We start from the raw sequence: 20822 nt of genomic DNA, 5'->3' as shown, positions 1-20822 counted from the left end.
TTTGACATGCATATTAGTCTACAGACCCCCATTTAATGGAATCTGTAATGGTCTCTGGGACCCCAATTTATATTGTAAATTCAATGTTAATTTAACTCAGAGTGTACACTGGAACCAAATGGACCCGTTAGGGTCACCAGTGCCAGTAGGCACACCAGTTCTAATCCAACCTGAGGCTATTTTGCTGAATGTCCTTCTCTGTCTCTGTCTTCACTGTCACAACTGTCAAAATAATGAAGGCTTGAACATGCCCCAGAAATATCATAATGAATATAAATCCACAGCCCATTTTAATCCTTTTTAACTCGTCACGTCTTCCTTCCTAGTACGAAAAACTGTTTTGGTTGGCCGTCAAAACGAGTGCTCTGCAGTGGCTCTCTGTCATTCCATTACTCTGCAGTGGCTCTCTGTCATTCCATTACTCTGCAGTGGCTCTCTGTCATTCCATTACTCTGCAGTGGCTCTCTGTCATTCCATTACTCTCTACTCTCTGCAGTGGCTCTCTGTCATTCCATTACTCTCTACTCTCTGCAGTGGCTCTCTATCATTCCATTACTCTGCAGTGGCTCTCTGTCATTCCATTACTCTGCAGTGGCTCTCTGTCATTCCATGACTCTCTACTCTCTGCAGTGGCTCTCTGTCATTCCATTACTCTCTGCAGTGGCTCTCTGTCATTCCATGACTCTCTACTCTCTGCAGTGGCTCTCTGTCATTCCATGACTCTCTACTCTCTGCAGTGGCTCTCTGTCATTCCATGACTCTCTACTCTCTGCAGTGTCTCTCTGTCATTCCATTACTCTCTGCAGTGGCTCTCTGTCATTCCATGACTCTCTACTCTCTGCAGTGGCTCTCTGTCATTCCATGACTCTCTACTCTCTGCAGTGTCTCTCTGTCATTCCATGACTCTCTACTCTCTGCAGTGTCTCTCTGTCATTCCATGACTCTCTACTCTCTGCAGTGTCTCTCTGTCATTCCATTACTCTGCAGTGGCTCTCTGTCATTCCATGACTCTCTACTCTCTGCAGTGGCTCTCTGTCATTCCTTTACTCTCTGCAGTGGCTCTCTGTCATTCCATGACTCTCTACTCTCTGCAGTGGCTCTCTGTCATTCCATGACTCTCTACTCTCTGCAGTGTCTCTCTGTCATTCCATTACTCTCTGCAGTGGCTCTCTGTCATTCCATGACTCTCTACTCTCTGCAGTGGCTCTCTGTCATTCCATGACTCTCTACTCTCTGCAGTGGCTCTCTGTCATTCCATGACTCTCTACTCTCTGCAGTGGCTCTCTGTCATTCCATGACTCTCTACTCTCTGCAGTGTCTCTCTGTCATTCCATGACTCTCTACTCTCTGCAGTGGCTCTCTGTCATTCCATTACTCTCTACTCTCTGCAGTGGCTCTCTGTCATTCCATTACTCCCTACTCTCTGCAGTGGCTCTCTGTCATTCTGTCATTCCATTACTCTGCAGTGGCTCTCTGTCATTCTGTCATTCCATTACTCTGCAGTGGCTCTCTGTCATTCTGTCATTCCATTACTCTGCAGTGGCTCTCTGTCATTCCATTACTTACTGTTTGTGCACTTTGTCTCTGTGTTTTTATTTCTATATTGCTCAGCTGCTCCCTTTGCCAACTTGTATTTTGTATTGTTCTTAATTCACTTTTTAATCTGCTTAATCAATGACCTCTTCCATACAGGAAAGGATTCCATATAAGCCAGCTGGCTTCTTCCTTTCCTTGCATTGTATTTTTGTTCTTTGATACGTGTTGTCTATTTTTTATACTATGTGCTAAATAAATAAACCTAAACCTAAACTGTCCCCCCCCTCCCCTCTCTATCTCTCTCTTTCTCTTTCTCTTTCTCTCTCTCTCTCTACATGCTCTCCACCATTACCTCTGTGATGACATGGAACATTACCTCACACAGGTAAGGGACACATTTATTCCTCTCTGATGTCGCTAATTTATACCGCTATTGTCGCTGTCGGGTGGAAACAACTTTACTTTTCAGGAAGTGGAAAAAAGGAATTTGTGTTCAAATGGATCCAATGTAGTTATTACAGTCATGGGATTTAATGTTTGTGTTAGGGACAAGATGACGTACATTTTCCCTTCATTGTCAATGGCGTTTTTAAAACAAACATTGAACTAAACACAAACATTAAACCTGTATATAGGAGGGGCTGGCGCCCCTCAAAAATAGGCTAGTGAAAATAGCAGATCTACAAGCTTGCAGTGTTGTGAGCTTGTACAGTAGATTCGCTATTTTCTCTGCTTTGCGTAAGTATAAAATAGGGCATTAATTCATGGAAAAAATATTAAATACAAAGTTTGTGCCCGATAGCGATGATGTACAAAATGTCATGTGTGGTTAGGGTTGCTTGTCTGGGAAAAAATATGAATTGGAGTATAGAGGCCAGTGATCAGCTACAGGCTGTACTTCAGATTGTTATCGTGCGTGCGTGCGTGCGTGCGTGCGTGCGTGCGTGCGTGCGTGCGTGCGTGCGTGCGTGCGTGCGTGCGTGCGTGCGTGTGTGTGTGTGTATTCGTTCTGTCTCTGTGCACGTCTTCCTTCACAAGGCCATAATGGTTTTATGGCATATTATGATGATATCATCCTCCGCTGTCTGTCAGCAGGTCAGTTAATATTCAACGGCGCTCACGTTGCTGGGGTCAGTAAAGTGTAGAAAGCTTACGGTTGGCTTGGCACACAGCAGGCTATAAGGAAACAGCAATACTGTGGGTAGATGCCCTGTATATTTATTGTAAGAGTCCCAAGTTCAGAGTCAGACCGATACTCCTGTACTGACTGAAGATTGGCCGCTGGCAAAACATAAGAATCCAAACAGGGAGGAGAGCAGAGAAGCGCTGTGTGTGTGTGTGTGTGTGTGTGTGTGTGTGTGTGTGTGTGTGTGTGTGTGTGTGTGTGTGTGTGTGTGTGTGTGTGTGTGTGTGTGTGTGTGTGTGTGTGTGTGTGTGTGTGTGTGTGTGTGTGTGTGTGTGTGTGTGTGTGTGTGTGTGTGTGTGTGTGTGTGGACTGTAGAGGCCATAGAATCCATCCTTACTGACACAGAACTTCCAACGGGACTGAACTGAAGCAGAGTTTTGGTGAGCAGTGTAACTATTTCATCATTATTCTTAGAATAGTGTGGTTGTTACCACTGCCCTGGTTGGACACAGTGAATAGTGTGGTTGTTACCACTGCCCTGGTTGGACACAGTGAAATCCCCACTTTTAATATATTCATTTGTAAATCTGAGAGTGTACCCCTCCCTTACTGAGAGTGTACCCCTCCCTCCCTTACGGGTCCATTTTTGGTTACATTATTGTTGTTATGTTGATTATTGTTATTATGTGTTATTATTTTAGTTGTAATTTAGTTGGCTCTGTTCTTGGTCTGCTCTTGCTTCCTGATGATGCACCAAATCTCCCCCAGAATTGGGTGCCCTATAGGGTTCAAGTATTACCCCCAGAATTGGGTGCCCTATAGGGTTCAAGTATTACCCCCAGAATTGGGTGCCCTATAGGGTTCAAGTATTACCCCCAGAATTGGGTGCCCTATAGGGTTCAAGTATTACCCCCAGAATTGGGTGCCCTAATGCCTATAGGGTTCAAGTATTACCCCCAGAATTGGGTGCCCTATAGGGTTCAAGTATTACCCCCAGAATTGGGTGCCCTATAGGGTTCAAGTATTACCCCCAGAATTGGGTGCCCTATAGGGTTCAAGTATTACCCCCAGAATTGGGTGCCCTATAGGGTTCAAGTATTACCCCCAGAATTGGGTGCCCTATAGGGTTCAAGTATTACCCCCAGAATTGGGTGCCCTATAGGGTTCAAGTATTACCCCCAGAATTGGGTGCCCTATAGGGTTCAAGTATTACCCCCAGAATTGGGTGCCCTATAGGGTTCAAGTATTACCCCCAGAATTGGGTGCCCTATAGGGTTCAAGTATTACCCCCAGAATTGGGTGCCCTATAGGGTTCAAGTAATACCCCCAGAATTGGGTGCCCTATAGGGTTCAAGTATTACCCCCAGAATTGGGTGCCCTATAGGGTTCAAGTATTACCCCCAGAATTGGGTGCCCTATAGGGTTCAAGTATTACCCCCAGAATTGGGTGCCCTATAGGGTTCAAGTATTACCCCCAGAATTGGGTGCCCTATAGGGTTCAAGTATTACCCCCAGAATTGGGTGCCCTATAGGGTTCAAGTATTACCCCCAGAATTGGGTGCCCTATAGGGTTCAAGTATTACCCCCAGAATTGGGTGCCCTATAGGGTTCAAGTATTACCCCCAGAATTGGGTGCCCTAATGCCTATAGGGTTCAAGTATTACCCCCAGAATTGGGTGCCCTATAGGGTTCAAGTATTACCCCCAGAATTGGGTGCCCTTATAGGGTTCAAGTATTACCCCCAGAATTGGGTGCCCTATAGGGTTCAAGTATTACCCCCAGAATTGGGTGCCCTATAGGGTTCAAGTATTACCCCCAGAATTGGGTGCCCTAATGCCTATAGGGTTCAAGTATTACCCCCAGAATTGGGTGCCCTATAGGGTTCAAGTATTACCCCCAGAATTGGGTGCCCTAATGCCTATAGGGTTCAAGTATTACCCCCAGAATTGGGTGCCCTATAGGGTTCAAGTATTACCCCCAGAATTGGGTGCCCTATAGGGTTCAAGTATTACCCCCAGAATTGGGTGCCCTATAGGGTTCAAGTATTACCCCCAGAATTGGGTGCCCTATAGGGTTCAAGTATTACCCCCAGAATTGGGTGCCCTATAGGGTTCAAGTATTACCCCCAGAATTGGGTGCCCTATAGGGTTCAAGTATTACCCCCAGAATTGGGTTCAAGTTGTGTTAGACTAATATCACTGCATAGCAGTGTTGTTTTCGTCGACTAAAACTAAGACGAAAAATGTTCGTCGACTACCTTTTTCCGATGACGAAAACTAAATGGAAACTACATGAAAACTAAGCTATGATGACTAAAACTAAGACTAAATACACATAAAAACTAGACTAAAATGTTAGGAAGGGACTAGTGGACAAGAGATCCACTACAATTCATTTTACACATGGTTGCATGCTGAAAATAGCCGATCTACAAGCTCACAACGCGTCGCACTGCGACGCGTTGTGAGCTTGTAGATCGGCTATTTTCAGCAAGTGTAAAACCAGTCATTACGACGGCATCAAGGCCCGCCAAAACACATTTTGTTCGACTAAATCAACTGTAGATTTAGTCGACTAAAATCTTATGATATATAGTCGACTAAAACTAGACTAACACTAAAACATTCTAGGTGACTAAAATTTGACTGAAACTAAATGAAAACTATTCAAGAGACTACGACTAAAACTAAAATCTAAATTTGCTGCCAAAAACAACACTGCTGCATATATGTTAGATACTTTAGTGTGGAAGATTTATTTACAAGGGGGCGGGGTTACAAACACATTCCAACGGCACAGCGAAAAAAGACTCACTTTGAATAGTAGTGGGCTCTGGTTGGTCACCCACTTTGAATAGTGGGCTCTGGTTGGTCACCCACTTTGAATAGTGGGCTCTGGTTGGTCACCCACTTTGAATAGTGGGCTCTGGTTGGTCACCCACTTTGAATAGTGGGCTCTGGTTGGTCACACACAACTCCGGGGTGAGCGTAATGTAAATCAAACTGAGGAGTGCCAGACCAAATCTCCACAGGGATCTTTTTTTTGTCCTGTGGTAGATTTGTCTGTCTGCCAGGCTAAAGTTGTTACGGGCCGTGGAGGCTGTCAGTTCTCCGCTCCTGTCTGTCTGCCAGGCTAAAGTTGTTACGGGCCGTGGAGGCTGTCAGTTCTCCGCTCCTGTGAGTATAAGCTACAGCTACAGTTGCTGTGTGGGTTCATCAGTCTACAGCTACAGTTGCTGTGTGGGTTCACCAGTCGGTGGAACGGCTCACAGGCCATTGGTTTCACTCCACAGGGAGGCTGTCTTCCCCCCGGAGTGAGACTGTCTCTTTACTGTGTTCTCCATGCCATCTCCGTCTCGTTGGAGGAACGGCTCATTTGAACACGTTTTAATTGGATGAAAGAGAGCGGGGTCTGTGAGTATGTCTGAGAGACGGAGAGAGGTGTGTGTGTGTGTGTGTGTGTGTGTGTGTGTGTGTGTGTGTGTGTGTGTGTGTGTGTGTGTGTGTGTGTGTGTGTGTGTGTGTGTGTGTGTGTGTGTGTGTGTGTGTGTGTGTGTGTGTGTGTGTGTGTGTGTGTGTGTGTGTGTGTGTGTGTGTGTGTGTGTGTGTGTGTGTGTGTGTGTGTGTGTGTGTGTGTGTGTGTGTGTGTGTGTGTGTGTACTGTATATGAAAGGGAGACTTGCATGTTTTCTGGGTTGAACGATGGCCAGCTGCGTCTGTGTTGTTGCACCGGGTGGTGTCGCCATGCATAACACACTCTGCATGCCCAGCACTGATTTAATTACACACAAACAAAACACACACACACACACACACACACACACACACACACACACACACACACACACACACACACACGCACGCGCTCTATCACCCCGTGGGAAAAGACGAAGAAAGCAGGGCTTGGAAGAGAGGACTGGGGTGTGTGGGGGGGTGCTCGGGGACGGGGGTCTGAAGAGAGGACTGGGGTGTGTGGGGGGGTGCTCGGGGGTCTGACGGAATGAGGAAGAGAAATGTTTGTCTGTCGGTGAGCAAGAGAAAAGAGCGCATAGAGAACATAGAGAACGCGGGACTGAGAGACGCTGAGAGGGAGAAAGAGAAAGTGAGAACCAAAGAGATGGGCAGGGCGGAGGAATTGAAACGAGGGAGATATAAAGTTCATAAGTTTATTATATTATAACTCTCTGTCCCTGATCTGTCACTTTTATATTACTGATGCTGGCCAGGTGGCGCAGTGATGTATATTACCGTAGAGTGCAGTAAGTAGTTTGTGAGTAGATCGGGTATAACGAGTTAAACTAGGCCGCTACAGTTTGGGGATCATATTGCATGGCGAATGGTAGGGATTCAAATTTAATGATCGATTAACCCATTTAGGCCTGACCTCGACATTTAAAAAGAATCTTCTAAATCCTCCAGTTTTCTGAAATAAATATTTTCACGATTTTTCAAAAATAGCAGACCTACAAGCTCGTAGCGTGCCACTCGGAGGCGCGCTATGAGCTTGTAGATCTGCTATTTTTCAATAGCTAAATTATAACATAATGTTTAAAACACCAAAAGGGGTTCATTCATTAATTGATATTTGATAACCTTATCGATCGATTTACCGGTTAGTTGATAAGCGGCATTTTTTTTAAATCGAATAACAAAAGGCATATTATATTCCTTAATCCAATTTATTTTGGACCATTTGAGATACAGGACCAGGCAATGACATATTTTACGAGGAATACAATTTTATGATCATCACCTGTAAAAGCAGAGACGTTTCTGTGGCTACTAAGTAGCATACTTAGTATAGTCTTTGGTTAGACATGGGTTAAGGTTAGGTTTAGGTGTGCTGCCCTGTGGGAGGTTAGGTTTAGGGTGAGGGTTTGAGATAGGTCGTTGTAGTTGTAGGACTAATGACTGGTCTAATCAATGACTAATCTAAACTAAGTACTGCACCCGTCCTGTCACATCATTACATTCACAGAAAACTGGCCAATGATTCAACCGCAGAATTGTCAATTAATTGATAACTGATAACATCCGCTGCGCTTGACGAACGTTATTGACTAGCAAACGGAATTAGGTTGAAAACCGACGAAGGGGACAGAGAATCACACATGGAGAGAAAACAAGCAGAAGAACGAAACGAGAAGCAGAGTTGAGGAAGAGACGAGCGGGTGAATAAATGTATATTAACCCATTTTGGGCGGGAACCCCTTTTGGTGTTAGCATTATGTTATGCTTTAGCTATTGAAAAATAGCAGATCTACAAGCTCATAGCGCGCCACCGAGTGCCGCGCTATGAACTTGTAGGTCTGCTATTTTTTTTAAATCGTGAAAATGTGCCTGAAATCTTTGAATATATATTGTTACAGAGCGAGTTTTTAACTCAAATCTTTGCTACTGGGAGGGTCCCTATAGAACAACATATTTTCAGATGGGGGTCGGCAACCAATGTCATATATATTTGGGGTCCTTGACATGAATATGTTTGAGAACGACTGATATAGAAACAAAACTGTCAGGCGTAAATGGGTTAATGAGGTGCAGAGATCGAGCTGTACGTGACGTCCCGTGACTATCTCCCTGTCGTGATGCATCAGCAGGAACAGAGGGGGACGACGACGACGTGCCATGGGGGAGTGATGAAGGATGGGTGTGCCAACCAGGGAGAAGGGGGGGGTGCCAACCAGGGATAAGGGGGGGCACATAATAAGTGCGGGAGGGGAGCAGCTAGGGCTCGGCGGCAAAGGAGGTAGCTTGAAGGGTTAATTTCATTAAAGAACTATACCTGTGCCTGCAAGGCGATCAAACATTCCCACATGTCCCCCCCCCCCCCCCTCCCTCCCACACACACATACACACACACACACACACACACACACACACACACACACACACCACACAGACACACACTGCAGCCTGCATGGATGGGTGTGTGTGTGTGTGTGTGTGTGTGTGTGTGTGTGTGTGTGTGTGTGTGTGTGTGTGTGTGTGTGTGTGTGTGTGTGTGTGTGTGTGTGTGTGTGTGTGTGTGTGTGTGTGTGTGTGTGTGTGTGTGTGTGTGTGTGTGTGTGTGTGTGTGTGTGTGTGTGTGCGCGCACATGTGTGCCGCCGTGGAGTGTCCCACATTGGGCGTGCCCGTCTCCCCTCCCCCACATCTCCTTGGTTTTCCAGTTTTTGTGCGAGTTGAGGTTGTTTGCTGGAGGTGTGTGTGTGTGTGTGTGTGTGTGTGTGTGTGTGTGTGTGTGTGTGTGTGTGTGTGTGTGGTGCTGCATGGTACAGGATGGGTCCTGCACCCATACTGCTTAGTGTTGCCGTTTTGTGGCTCCCCCACTCCAGTTAGGGTGGGTCCACTGGGTGGGTCCAGTTAGGGTGGGTCCACTCCAGTTAGGGTGGGTCCACTCCAGTTAGGGTGGGTCCACTCCAGTTAGGGTGGGTCCACTCCAGTTAGGGTGGGTCCACTGGCACACATCTGAAACTGATCATCCAGCATGCATGCGCAACAAGCAAGATTGGCCATTGTGTGTGTGTGTGTGTTTTTATTTGTATTTGTTTTACTTTAAAATCCATTTTGGGCGGGAACCCCTTTTGGTGTTTTAAGCATTCTTTTATACTTTAGCTATTGAAAAATAGCAGATCTACAAGCTCATAGCGCGGCACCGAGTGCCGCGCTATGAGCTTGTAGATCTGCTATTATTGAAAAATCGTGAAAATGTAGTGCAAATCTTTGAATATATATTCTTTCAGAGAGAACGTTTTTTAACTCAAATCTTTGCTTCTGGGAAGGTCCCCTGAACAACATATTTTGAGATGGGGGTCGGCAGCCAATTACATATAATCTTGGGGGTCCTTGACATGACAATGTTTGAGAACGACTGACATAGAAAGTTAGAAACATAGGGTTTTCAGAAAACTGTCAGGATTTAGAAGGCATTTGTTCCATGTCTCACCCTTCCATGTCTCACCCTTCCATGTCTCACCCTTCCATGTCTCACCCTCCCTCATAAAGTGCATGCCATCAGTCACAGTCCTCTGTCTGTTCTCTACCCTCTCTTAGTTTAGTGGCTGTCTGCTCTCATCTCCGTCTCATTGCCTCTACAACAAGTCATATTATTTGATCTCTCCACTGCCAAAACAAAACCTCCATTCATCATTTATCTCCTACTCTCTCCTTCTCCATCACATGCTCAACATTCACATGTCCTTGTACATGCACAGCAAATAATAGCCCACTTCTCACCGGAAGGGAGACAAACATTTGTTTGTTCGTTTTTTTTAAGCTTTTGAGTGAGAGGGAATTAAGCCCTGATGGCTGATTTATAGTTGGTCGCGTGCTGTGTTGCCCATTGAAAATATCAGATCTACAAGCTCACAACATGCCGCTCTGTGGTGCATTGTGAGCTTGTAGATCTGCTATTTCCAGGTCACGACTCAGGCACGCAACTTTAAATCAAGTATAAATCACCCTTAATTCATCAACTTTGATGTCTCATTTACTCAAGAGATGAACACACTTTTTCTTTGAGCTTCTGGTGTTTCAGAATCTGTATTTATAGTATAAAACAAAATGCACATTATTGCATCTATATAGGCCTCAACTGTCCCATCCTTGTTTACTCATACGAGTTGAGTGTTTAGCAGAAGTAATCAGAATTTAAGCAGATGCAAACCTCAAACATATTCCAGTAATATTGTCTAATGCTCTTGTCCAGAGCCTGTTGAGGACATGAGACACATCAGTTCAATGTGAGCCTCAAGGTCACTTTGACAAGATGCACGGCATGCCTGACAGTGGCATGTATAGAGTAAGCTCCCGTGCACACACACACACACACACACACACACACACACACACACACACACACACACACACACACACACACACACACACACACACACACACACACACACACACACACACGCACACACACACGCACACACACACGCACACCCATCATGCACATTGCACAGTACCTTCCGCTGGAGACACACATCAGTGATCGCGTCGCCAAACTCAAATGTGTGACCTTTCCGTTGCAGTGTGGTCTATCTAACGCCTCGACCACTGCAGTGATGCTGCTGTGTCTTTTTTTCTATGGGACTGTATAGCTGTTCTCCAGCAGGTGTTGTGGAGACGTATAATGTGTGTCTATATGAGCATCAGCCGGATCCGTTGCATTTAACCTCACATACAGTAGCACCACAATTACAGGTGTCGGACTACTAATAATAAATAATGTGTGCCACGTTATTAGCTTTGACCCTCCCATTATCTCTGACTTGGTGCTCAATGTCACCACTAATGCCACATATAGTTGTTTCCGTGTAGTGGTAATGGTGGTGAGGTTGGGTTAAAGGATCTCCATTATCTGGAGACTTACTCCAGCTGTGTGTGTGTGTGCGTGTGACCGTGTGTGTGTGTGTGTGTGTGCACGTGTGCGTGTGCGTGTGCGTGTGCGCGTGCGTGCGTGCATGCGTTCGACAGGCTGTTTTTCTGCAGAGGGAATAATAGTGCCAGAGAGGCTTTTTAATAAATCCTCAATATGTCCAGAGTGCCTGTCTCTATGGTAACTGAGGCTTGTGCGGCGCATGCATCTGTATGTGTGTGAGACCGTATATAGACAGACAGTATGTGTGCACACAGATTCACACCTGTGTGTGTGGCTGTGAATGTGTGTGTGCGCTTCGGTGCTTCCCACGTGCAATCGAGCATGTACGGCATGGTATTTGCCTGTGCCCTTGTGTGTGTATATGCGCTCATGGTTTTGCCTGTGTGCGTGTGTGCGTGCGTGTGTGTGTGTGTGTGCGTGCGTGCGTGTGTGTGCCACACAGCATGCAAATTTCCCTCCACTTTCCTCCCATAGCCCCAGTGGTTGGATTCATTGTTCACTGTTTTCAATCAGGATTGGACTTTAGAGATTGTAGCCTAATTACAAGTCCACTGTTCTCCCGAAAGAGAACCACAGCTAATTATACTTTACGAGTGCAGTTCTTTTTTTCCCTTTGAGTTCCAATGCTGTGTTTGAGGCTGCGTGATGTGGCCTGTTTCCTCGTCAAGGTGAAACAGGGTTTGAAAGCTGAGCCTTGACCGAATCCATTACAATGTGAGGTATTTGTTCAGCCTGCTCTACCTATGTGGTCACATAGAACCATCAGTATAATAGCGTGCTCTACCTCTGTGGTCACATAGAACCATCAGTATAATAGCATGTGGTCACATAGAACCATCAGTATAATAGCCTGCTCTACCTTTGTGGTCACATAGAACCATCAGTATAATAGCCTGCTCAACCTTTGTGGTCATGTGGTCACATAGAACCATCAGTATAATAGCATGCTCTACCTCTGTGGTCACATAGAACCATCAGTATAATAGCATGTGGTCACATAGAACCATCAGTATAATAGCATGCTCTACCTTTGTGGTCATGTGGTCACATAGAACCATCAGTATAATAGCATGCTCTACCTCTGTGGTCATGTGGTCACATAGAACCATCAGTATAATAGCCTGCTCTACCTCTGTGGTCACATAGAACCATCAGTATAATAGCATGCTCTACCTTTGTGGTCATGTGGTCACATAGAACCATCAGTATAATAGCATGCTCTACCTCTGTGGTCACATACCATCAGTATAATAGCATGTGGTCACATAGAACCATCAGTATAATAGCATGTGGTCACATAGAACCATCAGTATAATAGCATGTGGTCACATAGAACCATCAGTATAATAGCATGTGGTCACATAGAACCATCAGTATAATAGCATGTGGTCACATAGAACCATCAGTATAATAGCATGTGGTCACATAGAACCATCAGTATAATAGCATGCTCTACCTCTGTGGTCACATAGAACCATCAGTATAATAGCCTGCTCTACCTCTGTGGTCACATAGAACCATCAGTATAATAGCCTGCTCTACCTCTGTGGTCACATAGAACCATCAGTATAATAGCCTGCTCTACCTCTGTGGTCACATAGAACCATCAGTATAATAGCATGTGGTCATGTGGTCACATAGAACCATCAGTATAATAGCATGTGGTCATGTGGTCACATAGAACCATCAGTATAATAGCATGTGGTCATGTGGTCACATAGAACCATCAGTATAATAGCCTGCCCTACCTCTGTGGTCATGTGGTCACATAGAACCATCAGTATAATAGCCTGCTCTACCTTTGTGGTCACATAGAACCATCAGTATAATAGCCTGCTCTACCTCTGTGGTCACATAGAACCATCAGTATAATAGCCTGCTCTACCTCTGTGGTCACATAGAACCATCAGTATAATAGCCTGCTCTACCTTTGTGGTCATGTGGTCACATAGAACCATCAGTATGATAGCCTGCTCTACCTTTGTGGTCATGTTGTCACATAGAACCATCAGTATAATAGCCTGCTCTACCTTTGTGGTCATGTGGTCACATAGAACCATCAGTATAATAGCATGCTCAGCCAATACTGGAACTCTGTGTAGATTTTCAGACTGCCATATTTACAGTATACATGTCTTTTCAAAAAGCCTGTAATATTATTCTATGATGATTCAATGTATAACAGCCTGTTGTGCTATTATGGCCATGCAATAGTTTTTGAGGTATGTCAGTTCCATTGTCCGTCCATCCATCCATCTTCAACCGCTTTTCCCTAGTCGGGTCGTGGGGGCAACGGCTCCACCAGAGTGTTCCAGACCTCCCTCTCCAGACTAGAGCAACATTAGTGACTTCCTCCTGGAGGATCCTGAGACGTTCCAAGGCCAGTGAGTCGATGTGTTTCCTCCAACTGCGCCTTGGTCTGTCCCAGGGTCTCCTCCCAGTGGGACGTGCCTCGAGGACCTCCCTATGGAGATGGTCTGTCCCAGGGTCTCCTCCCAGTGGGACGTGCCTCGAGGACCTCCCTAGGGAGATGGTCTGTCCCAGGGTCTCCTCCCAGTGGGACGTGCCTCGAGGACCTCCCTAGGGAGATGGTCTGTCCCAGGGTCTCCTCCCAGTGGGACGTGCCTCGAGGACCTCCCTAGGGAGATGGTCTGTCCCAGGGTCTCCTCCCAGTGGGACGTGCCTCGAGGACCTCCCTAGGGAGATGCCCGAGAGGCATCCTAACCATATGTATTATATATGTATAGTTACAACTTCTCTTTTTTAATAAACTTAAATGTTATGCCCTTATAATATATATATATATATATATATATATGTGTGTATATATATATATATATATATATATATATATATACAAGCTTATTATGCCCTAATATTTGTCTGCAATCATACAGTATACCAGGTGCAGCGATTAAAATGTGTTTGGCTGACAGACCTTGTTACTCGTTGCTCACATAAGTGTCTCCTTTAAAATTAAACTGAAAGCCTTTCCTGCTGAAACCAGTCACACACTGCACTTTAATGAACAGTATTTTAGATGATTACACACACACACACACACACACACACACACACACACACACACACACACACACACACACACACACACACACACACACAGGTTATGTGACTGCTTGACAGTGCTGTCACAGGAACAAGGCCATGTTGCAATGTGCAATGCACAGTGCACTGCCTGAGTTCCTGATCAAACACTGACAAGAGCTACTAAATATTCATAATTTTCGGTATGTTCAACGTTTGTTGTTTTTACCTGCATGTTGAGAATGGGTCAACAACAGCATGTGTCTACGATGGGAGAAACATGTTCAAGAGCAAACACAATTATTTTTTTAAACTGGACATACAATTTAATTTGCACCTTGCATCACTTTCCACCTTTTCTTTTTACTGTTGTTGTAAAACAATAAGGAACATAATATTACATTGTTTTGCATAAACCAATAGTCCCGGCTGACTTTTTACTTCTTACCCAAAGATAAACCAAGCTAACAATTATTTTGAATGTCAAGAAGCAGGCTCATAGTGTTGTTGTTTGGTCTGTCTGTGTAGCTACTGTAAAAATAAGAAACCTCTCAGACAGGTACAGTGAAGTGGCTTCAACCAGTGTTGTTTTTGGCAGCAAATCTTGATTTTAGTTTTAGTCATTAGTCTCTTGAATAGTTTTCATTTAGTTTCAGTCACATTTTAGTCACCTGGAATGTTTTAGTGTTAGTCTAGTTTTAGTCGACTAAATCTACAGTTGATTTAGTCAAACAAATGTATTTTGGTTGCGCCTTGATGCCGTCGTAATGTTTTTTTTAAACTTTTTTTTCACGCGATGCGTTGTGAGTTTGTAGATCGGCTATTTTCAGCTAATTGTAAAATGACTTATACTGGATCTCTTGTCCACTATAGTCCCTTCCTAACAGTTTAGTCTAGTTTTTATTTGTTGAAGAAATTGTCAGTATATTTAGTCTTAGATTTAGTCATCATAGCTTAGTTTTCATTTAGTTTTCGTCAGTGGAAAAAGGTAGTCGACGTCTTAGTTTTAGTCGACGGAATCAATACTATTACTGGCTTAGTGGCTTCAACTAGTGATGAAATCCAAAAGCCTCAACCCCTGGGCTAGGTGAGGGGAATGGAGCAGCAACCAGAGCTATCCAGATGCTACAGTGTCCGTCACTCCTTGTGCTATAGCTAGCACGTTGAATGACATCAACAACAACAACAGCGGCAGCTTCTCAACTCAACTGCCTGATTGAAATGCAACTAGCCTTCCGTGACCAGAGAAACACAACACATGACAAGCCAGTGTTCCTCCGCTAAACCAGTAAATAGGAACCTCTCCTTCCCTCCCAGTGGGGCTGTAAGGAGGGAAGATTGGGAGCAGGCGAGGAGGAGGTAGTAAGGAGAGAGATATAGCAGGTGTAAGAGTCTCTGAAGCTTGTTCTTCTTATCGGTCTGTTGGCGCTGGGGGTCTGACTGTCTGACAGACACCAGGCAGTCAGTGTGCAGCGGCATGACAGCCCCCCCCCCCTATTCCGAAATGGCTTAAAACTTTGAATTTCTTTATTTTATTATAGGCGATCAGATTGAAAATGTTGAAAAACTTTGGCAATGTATAATTTGACTGTGACATGATGCTCAAAATAGCATTGCCACCCGGAAAAAACTGAATGATGTTTATAATTCACAAATAATGAATTCCACTTAGCTGTTGTATTGTGTCCACGATGCTCTAATCAGAGAGGAGGTACACCTCTCACCATAAGGAAATGGTGCATTTATATAGCGCCTTTATCCAAGGTGTTACATAGATTGTGCATTACATTCACACATACATTCATACACTGATTGCAGCGGAAGCCATGCAAGGTACCAACCAGCACATCGGGAGCAATTTGGGGTTCAGTGTCTTGCCCAAGGACACTTCGACATGTAGACAGGAGGAGCCGGGATTCGAACCACCGACCCATGGATCATTGGACGATCTGCTCTACCTCTTGAGCCACAGTCGCCCCACCAGGAATGGAGAGAGAGAGAGAGTGTAATGTCAGTGTGACTGCCTGTGCACAAGCCACTGGCACTGCCCAAGGTGACTCCCCCTCATACCGCTTCTGCTGCTGTTGTCAGGGCCCTGGGTGATTTATAAACCCCAGGGGCCTCCGGGGCCCCTGGGGGTTTCTGCCAACTCCACTCCCAGGCGACAGCGTTGACGGAGGGCCTCTCTGACAGGCCATTCTGTTCCCCAGAGGCTAGTCCCATCACCGGGGTAATGGCAGAGCTCACCACATCTCATGCCATTTCGAGGCTAATCGCTGCATTATGAGGCCGTTAAGGGCTGTCGTCGCTGCGGCCCTTGCCTTGCATCCCATAAAACGTCCCGTCAATACAGCTGGGTCGTCCATCCAGGCACCTCTGACCACACTGGCTATTTAGAGTGTTTTTTTTCCCACTAATTCCTTTTGGTTTTCATTATGCTATGCGTGATGCAGCAGTGCATTATCTTTGCCCTGTGACGAACAACTTCTCTTTTTTTATATTTTGAGGGGCGCTAGCCCCTCCTATAAACAGCTATAGTGTAGATTCTGTCTTTTTTGACCTGAGATCAGATTCTAAAAATGTCTTCTACATCCTGACAGTTTTCTGAAAAAGCTATGTTTCTACAGTATGTCAGTGGTTCTTCGATTTTTCAAAAATAGCAGATCTACAAGCTCGTAGCGTGCCACTCGGTGGCGCGCTATGAGCTTGTAGATCTGCTATTTTTCAATAGCTAAAGCATAACATAATGCTAACACCAAAAGGGGTTCCCGCCCAAAATGGGTTAACACAAACATTAAAAGCCATTGACAATGAATGGAGAATTTACGTAATTTGTGTCTGAGCAAATCGGTATGTCGGTGGAAACCCTTGGCCAATAAGGGACCACCATTCTTGGCGTTTCAAGGTTGGTATAATAAGGTCAATAATTGATTAGAGCTCACTTCACACGGGTGTGATTTTTACTTTATTCTATTAGGTTTGAACAAGGCCTGAGGTTGTGTAACATGATTGGCTGCCGGGAGCGGCAGAGGAAAGTCAAAATGACAAGCTAAATCTTCCTGTCATCTCGTTGAAACATTTCTCCGACCGCCAGGCGACCACGCGTCCCTTTCAATGAGCATGTTCTACACGGACTGTTCTCGGAGTCATCACCATGGAGTGCACTGTATAACGCTGTCCTGATGCACGCACGCGCGCGCAGGCTCGCACACGCACACACACACGCACGCACGCACGCACGCGCATACCAAGACACACACACACACACACACACACAGGCTCCTCTTGGTTTTTTGCTGGCTCAACCAGCCTTCATTTGGAGTTGTCGATTGCGATGAACTCGATGGCATCTTGCGCAAAAGAGAAAGTACTCTGTCCAATAGCTGTTGTCAGCATTCCAAAAGAGGCTTGTTTAAATGTTGAGGACGGCTGATTTCATCACTTCTGTTTCCTCAGGGGGAGCGGGGGGGGGTGTTTGGGACAGAAGTGAGTGTTGGCTCCTAAAACCATCCAAACTGTAGACAGTGCAGATCCATGACCGGAAATTAAGGTCATGATGAGCAAGCACTTTCCAGGCATTATGTGGATTTGATTGGCCTGTTGAATTATTCACTTCATTGTAGCTACCTGTCTGCTTTTTCACTTGACTACAGTAGTTCTCAAACGTTTTGAGTGAGTGGGGCCGTGGACCCCCACCTAGAAATATTTTGTGCCCCAGAAGCTAAATATTTGTGTTAAAAATGTTTGCGCGCGCACGCACACACACACACACACACACACACACACACACACACACACACACACACACACACACACACACACAGGTGTGTGTAGTTTTAGTCGACTAAAATCTCATGGCATTTTGTCGACTAAAAGTAGACTAACACTAAAACATTCCAGGTGACTAAAATGTGACTAAAACTAAATGAAAAACTATTCAAAGGACTATGACTAAAACTAAAATCTAATTTTGCTGCCAAAAACAACACTGCTCCCAGGGGACTGTGCTGTTCTTCTGCCCAGTGGAAGGTCAGACGCCCTCTGGTTCGGCCTGACGTTCTCCCAGGGGACTCAGACCTTTAGCCTGGTGCCTGACGTTCTCCCAGGGGACTCAGACCTTTAGCCTGGTGCCTGACGTTCTCCCAGGGGACTCAGACCTTTAGCCTGGTGCCTGACGTTCTCCCAGGGGACTCAGACCTTTAGCCTGGTGCCTGACGTTCTCCCAGGGGACTCAGACCTTTAGCCTGGTGCCTGACGTTCTCCCAGGGGACTCAGACCTTTAGCCTGGTGCCTGACGTTCTCCCAGGGGACTCAGACCTTTAGCCTGGTGCCTGACGTTCTCCCAGGGGACTCAGACCTTTAGCCTGGTGCCTGACGTTCTCCCAGGGGACTCAGACCTTTAGCCTGGTGCCAGACAGACAGAGCTGGCTCCCGACCAGGGGGTTGAAACCCTACAGTGGATCACGAGACGTTCAGTGTCTGAACACAGGGAACAACTTCCCTGGAGGTGGTTGAATATATACAGTATGGCTTGTGATGTCATGGCCCAATGCGAGGTTGGTGTCACAGTGTGAATTAAACCAGTTGAAACAGAATATGCACCGAAAGGGAAATTCTTGGCCGACACCGAATATAGGAAACAGTTGGCCGAAAACCGAATACCGAATATCCGAATATGATTAATATTATATATCTTTTTTCCTACCATTGCTGTCATGGCCGTACCTTAAAGCTACCCGATTTATGGCAAAATAAATGGTTATGGCAAAACTTAACTTGAATAATAATCACTATTATGGGTCCATAAAACATTTATTCAGCTCTTAATTGCATACACTATTATTCGGTGATATATTTTCTGCCTATTCGGGCGCCGAAACCGAATAGGCCGAAAATGCATTTTTATCCATTTTCTGCCGAATATTTTCTGCGGCCGAATATTCGGTGCATCACTAATAATCACAACCAGCTTGTCAGATTGTCATATCACAGCTTTACAGATGTAAAGCTGTTGGTGCATACATGCAGCTTTACAGATGTAAAGCTGTGGGTGCATACATGCAGCTCTACAGATGTAAAGCTGTGGGTGCATACATGCAGCTTTACAGATGTAAAGCTGTGGGTGCATACATGCAGCTTTACAGATGTAAAGCTGTGGGTGCATACATGCAGCTTTACAGATGTAAAGCTGTGGGTGCATACATGCAGCTTTACAGATGTAAAGCTGTGGGTGCATACATGCAGCTTTACAGATGTAAAGCTGTGGGTGCATACATGCAGCTTTACAGATGTAAAGCTGTGGGTGCATACATGCAGCTTTACAGATGTAAAGCTGTGGGTGCATACATGCAGCTTTACAGATGTAAAGCTGTGGGTGCTTACATGCAGCTTTACAGATGTAAAGCTGTGGGTGCTTACATGCAGCTTTACAGATGTAAAGCTGTGGGTGCTTACATGCAGCTTTACAGATGTAAAGCTGTGGGTGCATACATGCAGCTTTACAGATGTAAAGCTGTGGGTGCTCTACAGATGTAAAGCTGTGGGTGCATACATGCAGCTTTACATATGTAAAGCTGTGGGTGCTCTACAGATGTAAAGCTGTGGGTGCATACATGCAGCTTTACAGATGTAAAGCTGTGGGTGCATACATGCAGCTTTACAGATGTAAAGCTGTGGGTGCATACATGCAGCTTTACAGATGTAAAGCTGTGGGTGCATACATGCAGCTTTACAGATGTAAAGCTGTGGGTGCATACATGCAGCTTTACAGATTTAAAGCTGTGGGTGCATACATGCAGCTTTACAGATTTAAAGCTGTGGGTGCATACATGCAGCTTTACAGATGTAAAGCTGTGGGTGCTTACATGCAGGCTCCATTTGCAGTTTGAAGGAAGTGAGGAAGAGAAGAGATATAGGAGACAGAGCAAGGAAACAAAACAGGATAAAAACAGAAACAGCAAGTAATCAAATGTTCTAATATATACATATGGCATACAGTAGCAGGTATGTAAGTGAGGTTAAAAATACCAGCAAAGCTATAGTATCAGACTCTTCTTGAACTGTGGAACTGCATCGATAAGCATACTGTAGTCACAAAAGTCATAATTTCAGGCTAAATAATTATGTGAAGGATTTTTTTGTTTTGTTTTTGCAACCCAGCACAATCACAGTCACGCTGCTGTTGTCCCCTGAGTAGTTCTAGCCACTGGAACAATTTATACTTTGTGGGCTTGTATATCTTCTATTTCCGGTAGCACCACCTGTGTGCAACTAAGTATAAATCAGTCCTGACAAGCAAGGGGCCTTGCCCAAGTGTACTTCAGCAGCAGATGTTGAGGGAGCTGATAGTACTGTACACTTCGTTCATTTTACCTGACCGCATTGTCCTCAGCCGGACCGGGGATTCAGACTGAGTAGTGAGCACCTTCCAGGCAACAACCTGCTTCTTTTTTAAAAAGCTTATTTTGCTAGGTATTTCTCCAGTGGAGAGCGATGGGGAAGGAGAGGCGAGAGAGAGAGAGAGAGAGAGAGAGAGAGAGAATGTGCCCATGAGTCTCTGAGTCTAATTGGAGTTGGGATTTGTTACTTTGTTGTTGTTTTTGGGGCATTATATGACCTTTCTTGTTGCTGAGCATGCTTTTAACTGTAGAAGCAGTCGCATATTCCCTCTCATGGACGTGAGAGGGAATATGCGACTGCATATTTCCATCTTACCCTGCTCATGCAGTG

The sequence above is a fragment of the Electrona antarctica genome, assembly GCF_951216825.1.
Source record: "Electrona antarctica genome assembly, chromosome: 3".
In the NCBI taxonomy this organism is placed as follows: domain Eukaryota; kingdom Metazoa; phylum Chordata; class Actinopteri; order Myctophiformes; family Myctophidae; genus Electrona; species Electrona antarctica.
This window is presented reverse-complemented; position numbering follows the sequence as displayed.